The 8302-nt window shown below is 49.0% G+C and overlaps 1 protein-coding gene across 2 annotated transcripts in view; it reads left to right on the top strand.

Annotated features, from left to right (window-relative positions):
• Window positions 1–3319: 3319 nt before the first annotated feature.
• MATK (megakaryocyte-associated tyrosine kinase) overlaps window positions 3320–8302 on the top strand; it is a 108717-nt gene continuing 103734 nt past the window's right edge. The window contains exon 1 of one of the 2 annotated variants that reach the window (XM_078668449.1): window positions 3320–3545. The gene's annotated coding sequence lies outside the window, so the exon portion shown is untranslated. The remainder of the gene's footprint in view (window positions 3546–8302) is intronic. The other variant, XM_078668450.1, reaches the window with a different exon arrangement.

The following is an 8302-nucleotide window of genomic DNA, read 5'->3' as shown; positions in this document are numbered from 1 at the left end:
TGTAACAAAATGCCCGTGTTCAGCCTTTAATACACTTCAATATCAACCAACCCTTTAAATGCCTCTTGGCTCTAACACATGCTTTCCAAAATAAATATGCCAGTTATGTTGTCTTTGTCGAAGCATTCATAATAATCAACCGATCAGACACATGGCACCGGGCCTTACTTTCCCAAATTAACCAATCAGGCCTGTAGCATTTATGTTATGTTAATTTTTATTTATCAAGCGCATTATCACCAGCAGGTCTCTACCTTTGGCTTGTCACCGTAAGCAACTCAGGCCTATTGTATTGATCATAGGTTTTTCCGTGAGGCAGCCATCAAGCATTTAGTCATAAATTACAAATTTGCCTGTAGGAACCTACTGGCTTTGACCTATGCTTCTCAAATCAAGTAAGTTGGGCCTACTGCCTTTGTTGCAATTTTTCATAATAAAACAAACCTATGACGTCTAGGATTTGGCATTATTCTCATAACCAATCAGGCCTGCTATATTGACCATCAACTTCCTCACAAGACAAAGTGCAGTACAAGCACTTGTTTGCAGCGGAAGCACACATCTCCTGTCCAATGAAACACTGTGTTCAAGAACATGAATATGTGGGTGGAGCTAAAGCTCCTTTCTCAGCAGTACTTCTTAAAGATCTTTTTGTTGATCATATAAGGTCTGTCAACAGCTGCATTATCAAGCCAGAAGTAAAATCCACACCAACGGCCTCTTGCATAGATCAGAACAGATCGACACACCCTCTGGCAAAACCCAGATCAGACCATTCCATGATTCTTCACACGGTATCACCTAGCTCCCACATCAGACATCTTATAACCCAGAACAGCCATCACGCTGGACCCACATACCGCTGTCCTTGTTCATTCTGTGTCTATATAACACACATCTGGAAAGCTCATGTTTGGCCGGTACAGCAACAGGAGCGAGCAGCTTCCAACTCCCTGGTCAGCAAACCTTGTCTGAGGTTGCTGGGACCTTATACGGTGTGGTAGTGGTTGGCACATGTGTACACTGATTGGTGGTTGTATCTGGTGTTTCTATTGGGTTAGGGTTAATGTCCTCATTGGTTGGGTATTTGGGAGTTCTGATTGGTTTCTCGGTCTGTGATTCAATCATTGCAGGGTTGAGACTAGGGCTAGGGTTAGGATTTCTATTGGAAGTAGGGACTAGGGCTTCCGATGTTATTGGTAGTTGGGAGTAGGGTGGGACTAGGGCTAGGGTTAGACCTTTAATTGGAAGTAGCTATTTAGGGCTTCTGCTGTGATTGGTTGTTGGACCAGTTGTGGGACTAGGAGTAGGGTTAGGTTTTCTATTGGAAGTAGGGACTAGGGCTAGCTGTACCATTGGCTGCTTGTACTTGGGTTGGAACTAGTGGTAGGGCTAAGGCCTTAATTGGACGTAGAGATCAGGGTTTTTGAACTGATTGGGTGCCTAGACTAGGGTTAAGATTGGCTGCAAGGTCCTGGTCTCCTATTGGTTCTAGATGTTAGGGCTAGTGTTGTGATTGGATAGTGTTAGGGCTAGGGTTCCCATTGGCTGAAGGGGTCACCTGATTACTAGGGCTACAAAAAAGGCCAGGCTTAGGGCGTCTCAGCCCGGGCGTCGAGGCTAAGGGTGGAGAGGACAAGGGTAGTTGCCTGTTTGAGCCTGTCAAGGGTGGAGAGGACAAGGGTAGTTGCCTGTTTGAGCCTGTCAAGGGTGGAGAGGACAAGGGTAGTTGCCTGTTTGGGCCTGTTCGAGACTGATCGGGACTAGTGCCAGAAATGCTGCCCTTTTTCTCATTTAACAATACCCAGCCCACACCATCCACAATCACAAACAGAGCAACACACTCACACCAAATATACACCACGCACAACACTATGCATAGATTAATGTACCAGCATGCACCACCAACCCAACCAAACCACATCTACACACCCTACTATCCCAACTACCACACATATCCACCATCACCCACAAACAGTACACAACTCTATCCTAGACCACTAACCAATACACTCATTACTAACACGCCAATCAACACAATAAATAACTACATCCCACTCAGACACACTCTCCCTGCTGTAATTACACCTAACAGTCCACCTTTTATCACTAACAAATATATAATGATCCTTCCATCAGTTGACTTAAAAAGAAAATCCTTCACTCTTTTATCCCTCCACTATCCTTTTTCTATCAAAATTAACAGACTAACATGTTCTCAAATTCCATATTCCATATTCAACTATACTAATATACTGCCCAAATAACTGAATAACATCTCTACTACTCAAATGACTTCATATTTATACTATACTAATTTTCAACACTAATCCTTTATGGGTTCCGGAGTGGCGTGCTACTCGCCAAAAAAGCGTTTCAACACCCATCAGGGGTAACAAGTGCTATATGAATGCAAATATTTCTTCCCCTTTTATCCATCCGCTATCCTTCTCACTCCAAGTAACAGACTAATATCCACCACTGAAATTACCTCATATTTCACCATATTAATTCACCACTAATCCTTTGTAGGCTCCCTGAATAGCATGCGTCAACAAGTGAGCGATAAATAAATACAAACTTTTGTCCTACTCTATCCTTCTGCTATCATTCCAAATCCAAATAACTGACTAACCACTTAAAATGTACTTGCATGTTTCACTATACTAATTCAACACTTATCCTCTGTAGGTCCCGGAGTAGCGTGCTACCCGCCGAAAAAGCGCTTCAACGCCTTGTCAGGGGTAGTAAGCGCTATATAAATGGAATTACAATACAATACAATACAATATGGGGAAGGGCCATGTCTCACGAGAGGTGGAGACAGAGTCATGATACCCCTGCCCCCCCAAAAAAAGGTGATAAACACCTTTTTACTCTTTGTGAATATGCATATAAATTAATTTATCATGCAGCTTCTTAATGTGAAGTAAGAAAAAATGGTAAATAACTAGTGTAAGTGTAAGAGTGCAAGGTTTTAAAGACGTGCAGTAAGAACAATCTACTTTGCAAGGCCTTGTGACTCTTGGCCTTCTTGTTATGTTACAACCTGGCACTTGACCTGTGCTTACAAATGTCTCTCTTTGCTGGTTCACCTGCTCTAAATAACAGGATTTATTGTGCCACATTTATTTTCGTTGTCTTGCCAAAGGCAATGGGCCTTCCTCCAGAGAATGCTGGGCATGGTCAAAGGTTATTCTGATTGGCCTCTGGGGTGATGTGAAATTTGATGTCAACAGTGATGTTTTTTTAAATATATTTTATTCATTAATAATAATCTGCAATGGTCCCGACAGTGACTGTACACACGGCAGGCACTAGGACCAGGCAGGCGCCTTGCTCAAGGAGGGTGATAAGGTGGCTGGTGGTAAAAGTAGCTGCCTGAGTAGTGCTGTGAGGAAGCGATGACTCGCTGTGTCGATGCTGCACTCAGGACACGAAGGAAGAACTGCACCACAGACGGCCTGAAGAGCCCCCCTGCCCCCCATCGGGCACCGCGCCAGCTTCACAGAGGCACCCCAGAGCCTGGAGGGGACTTGGTGTAGGTAAGGGTCGAAAACGGGGCCCTGTCCCCTTGGGGAGAAATAAACACTTGTAGGAGGGGAGATCAGCTGTGCAAGCAGCAGAAGGGGCCCCTGTGCCCAGGCCGAATTTAGAGGGTCAAAGGAGCGCATTATATTTCTGTTTAACCAAATCGCCCTCCTCAAATACCTTTTCTTTCCAGATTTGCCTTACATGGTGAGAGCTGTCCAGGATAGGTTTAGGTAAGATAGTTCAGGTGGTTAATGCGCCTGCTGTCAAGAACGATTTGCAACCTGCTGGTCAGATGTTTGAAAACAATGGGCCACGTCGGTCTTCCATCCTTCTAAGGTGGATACAGGGCGATCACATAGTGGTTGAAAAAACGAGGATGTTACGCTGAAAAGAGGTAACATTCACAATGATTAAATAAAAACAGTGTGTCCAATTATCCTGTTTCGAAGGACTTCCAGTTTTGGCAGGTAAGGGAAGTGAGATATGGGAAAATGAAGTCATTTGCCCAGGATCACCCAGTGTGATCATATCGGTCAGGACTAGAACTTGATTCATGCAATACCAGATACTGTGCTTGCCCTACATTTGATTTTCGTGCTGGAGTGCGCCTTCTTACACCTCAAGGTTTTGGGATTCAGGTCTGTACTTTGGGGAGCTGGTAGCTACACACTGGCAGGCTGGGGTGTTTACTGCTGTGAGTGAATATGTTATTGCTTGCAAACTAGCATTGCTTGCTATATTCTTGTGATGCCCCCCATATAGAAGTAAATACATAGAGGCAGTTGCAACATAGCAAAATTGGGAAGAATGTTTAGCACATGAATAAATGCAGTGACAATACTGCACTGGAGCATGAGCGTAAGTGCTTTTGTAAAGTGCCTCTGTGCTGTAAAAATGAGCATTGAAATATGTCTGCAAAGCCCACAATTGAGAAGGGAATCAGAACAACAGCAAGAGATATTACAGCCTTGGTGCACACCTGATTGTCATTGATGCTAGTTTGCTGAAGCACACATTCAGATTTTTTTTCAGGTTTGCCAAGTCTGGTGCTTACACCATTCATGGCAAACATAATGTATTCTAGACTTTCTTTATCTGATAGAGACTTCTAGCTGTTAATTCCTTACCTTAGAATGAGGCGTCAGACTGGATCCGGAAACTTTTTCGTGAACACTACCCTGGTGCACCAGTAGGGCTGCGCCGTTCAGTTCAGCGTGTCGTCGTTGTCATCCGTGCCGGAAGTGACCTGCGCAGTGCTTATACAGGTGCCACCCCAGCGGGCTGATATCAGTTATTTTTCTTCCACGCCAGTCAGCGCAGATCCAGAGAAAGTAACCCCCAGTCAATTTTTAACATAGACTTTTTTGACTTCTGTCGACATCCTTTTTGAGAAGTCTCCTGGTGTGGCAGGGATAGGAAGGCCGACTTCAAGTCCTTCAGGCCCCGTCATCGACTTATGTTGGTCATGGACCTGCACCTTGTTTGCCACCGGTGCTTGGAGCACGACCACGACACAAAGACCTGTGCCGATTGCCACGCCACATTCACACCATGGCCTTGAGGAAGCACTTCCCTCGAGCTCCTTGCTGCTCGACATGCGACAACGCGACTGTCTCGATCCAGGTCGAGAGAAAGGTCCCAGGATCGGACATGGAGCCCAAGTTCCTCGTCGCCCTCAAAGTTGTTGGTCCACTTGGGAAAGTCCCACAAGGAAAAGAAGAGCAACAAGTCTAAGAGGACTTAGACTTTGCCTCATCCATCGTGGTCTTCAGTTTCGATGAGGGAGCATCGTCATTCAAGGTCAGGCTTCACGGTTGAGCCTGGGCCGACTCCACGCCTCCCCCAGTTTCTGGGAGCCAGAGCGAACCCCGCTCAATCAAAGGAGTTTTATGTGGCCATGTGCCTCATATCTGAGCAGCTCGTCACCACGCATCAGGGTACCTTGGGTTCGGGAGGGGCCCTTACAAGTTCCACCTTGGCGAGTCCACTCCGGCGCCAGTTGGGCCTCTTGGATCCACGATTGGATCTAGACCAGCCCCAGCCGTACTATCTCAACCTTTCCCCGGAACTGCTCCTGGCACCGCATGCACCGCCCCCTGACTCCGCCACAGAGCCGGCAGGCCGTCATCCAACTGCAGCATCGACTGGGCTATGCCTTCCAGGCCAGAGCCTGAGCCCTATTCCTATGGGCTAGGACTCTGAGGATTGGGAGGGTCACTGGACCATGCAGAGTACAAGTCTTTAGATCCCAACATGGACTGGTGTGAGGACTTTGGGTAGCCAGTGGTCTGGACACTTCCCTAGACACTAGCATGTTCTCTTCCCTACCATGACTACGAAAGAGGGAGCCTCATTTGCTATGGTGGTGCAAACGGACCGCCGAGGTCCTGGACCTCAGCCTGCCCTCAGTGGCAGTCAAGAGGAAAGTCTTGACGGAGGTGCTTCAACCGAGAGTGACCCCCTCGGAACCACTCTCTGGTTTAATGAAGCCCTTACAGACCTCATGCTTGGGACTTGGTTCAAGCCCAGCACAGGGGCTCCTGTTAACAGCATGATGGGCCACTGCCCCGCCCTAGGGGACCCCAACTTCCTCCACCAACACCCTACCCTGAGGAGCTTGGTGGTCCAAGCCTCTACTTCCCGCATAAATCCTGGTGCATTTCCTACTACCCGCCAAATAGGCAATCCAAAAGACTGCGCAAAATGTCTTCTTCCAGCAGCCTGGCACTGCAGTCCGTCAACAGCGCATGGCTTTTGGGCCATTACTCCAGTAAGAAAGAAGAATCTGCTTTCATGGTTACCCCCACTTTTTGCTTGGGGTCAGTGTGTTTTTGACTAGTCCGACTGAGATCGTGCTAATCAGGACCCCAGTTACTGTGCTTTCTCCCTGAATTGACCATGGTACGGAATTCAGTGCGTCCACAATTGGCTACTGTTGTGCCCTTGTAAGTCCCTAGTATATGGTACTGAGATATTCAGAGCACAGGTACACCAGTGATCTCCCATGGGCTGCAGCATGTAATGTGCCACCCATGGGAGTCCACTTAAACTGTGACTACAGGCCTGCTATTGCAGCCTGAGTGAGTTGGTGCTTGCACCTCTCACACAGATATACGTTTCCTTATATCTGAGGTCACTGCACTTTATCAATCAATCAATCAGAACATTTGTAAAGTGCACTACTCACCCGTGGGGGTCTCAGGGGAGGGGGATGCTGCTACTGCTCGAATAGCCAGGTCATGATAAGTCTTCTGAAGGTTAACAGGTCCTGGGTCTGCCGTAGGAGAATGGGGAGGGCGTTCCAGCTCTTGGTGGCGAGGTGGGAGAACGATCTGCCGCCAGAGGTCACTTTTTGAATGCGGGGGACGGTGGCAAGGTCAAGGTCGGCAGAGCGGAGCTGGTGGTTGGGGGTGTAGAAGGTGAGTCGTCTGTTGAGGTATGCTGGTCCGGTGTTGTGGAGTGCCTTGTGTGCGTGGGTGAGGAGCTTGAAGGTGATCCTCTTGTTGACAGGGATGCAGTGCAGGTCTCTCAGGTGGGGTGTGATGTGGCTCCGGTGAGGGATGTCGAGGATCTGGCGTGCAGAGGCGTTCTGAATGCGTTGTAGTCCTTTCGGGAGTTTGGCCAAGGCTCTTGCGTAGAGGGCTTTTCCGTACCAACCTGCTGCCGACGAGGGCCTGGGTGACCGTTCTTCTTTTTTCGCTGGGGATCCACCTGTAGATCTTGCGGAGCATGCGGAGGGTGTTGAAGCAGGAGGACGAGACGGCGTTGACCTGCCTTGTCATGGAGAGAGTAGAGGCGAGGATGAACCCCAGGTTGCGTGCGTGGTCGGTGGGTGTTGGTGCTGTTCCCAGTGCGGTCGGCCAACAGGAGCCGTCCCAGGCCGAGGGGGTGGAGCCGAGGATGAGGACTTCTGTCTTGTCCGAGTTTAGCTTCAGACGGCTGTTCTTCATCCACTCTGCGTCGGCTTTCATTCCTTCGTGGAGGCTGGTTTTGGCGCTGAGGGGGTCCTTGGTGAGGGAGAGGATCAGCAGGGTGTCGTCGGTGTAGGAGATGATATTGAGGTCGTGTAGTCGGATGACGTGGGAGAGCGGTGCCATGTAGATGTTGAACAATGTCGGGCTGAGGGATGAGCCCTGGGGACACCGCAGATGATCTCGGTGACTCCGGAGCGGAAAGGGGGGAGGCGGACACTCTGGATTCTGCCAGAGAGGAAGGATTCTGCGCTGGGATGCCCTAGGGTAGCCATGCGCTATATAAATGCGTATTCATTCATTCATTCAGGTGGTCCAGTCCAGAGCCTTGTCTCGGATCCCAGCGTCGTGGAGGCGTGTGCGTAGGGTGTGGTGGCAGACAGTGTTGAAGCCGGCTGACAGATCCAGGAGGATGAGGGCCGTGTTTTCGCCGTTGTCCAGCAGGGCCCTGATGCCATCGGTGGCGACAATGAGGGCCATTTCGGTGCTGTGGTTGCTGCGGAACACGGACTGGGACAGGTCCAGGATGCTGTTCTCCTCAAGGTAGCGGGTCAGTTGTCTGTTGACGGTCTTCTCGATGACCTTCGCCGGGAACAGGAGGAGGGAGATGGGCCGGAATTCTTGAGGTCCTTAGGGTCAGCCTTGGGTTTTTTGAGTAAGGCGTTGATCTCAGCGTGCTTCCAGCTCCCCTTGAAGGAGATGTTGATGGCCTTCTGGACATGGGGTGCGATGGTGGTGGAGGCTTTGTTGAAGATGTGGTGTGGGCATGGGTCTGACAGAGATCCGGAGTGGATGGT

This window comes from Lissotriton helveticus, chromosome 12, assembly GCF_964261635.1.
Source record: "Lissotriton helveticus chromosome 12, aLisHel1.1, whole genome shotgun sequence".
Taxonomy (NCBI): Eukaryota; Metazoa; Chordata; class Amphibia; order Caudata; family Salamandridae; genus Lissotriton; species Lissotriton helveticus.
Note: the sequence above shows the minus strand (reverse complement) of the source record. Positions and strands in the feature narration are given on the sequence as shown.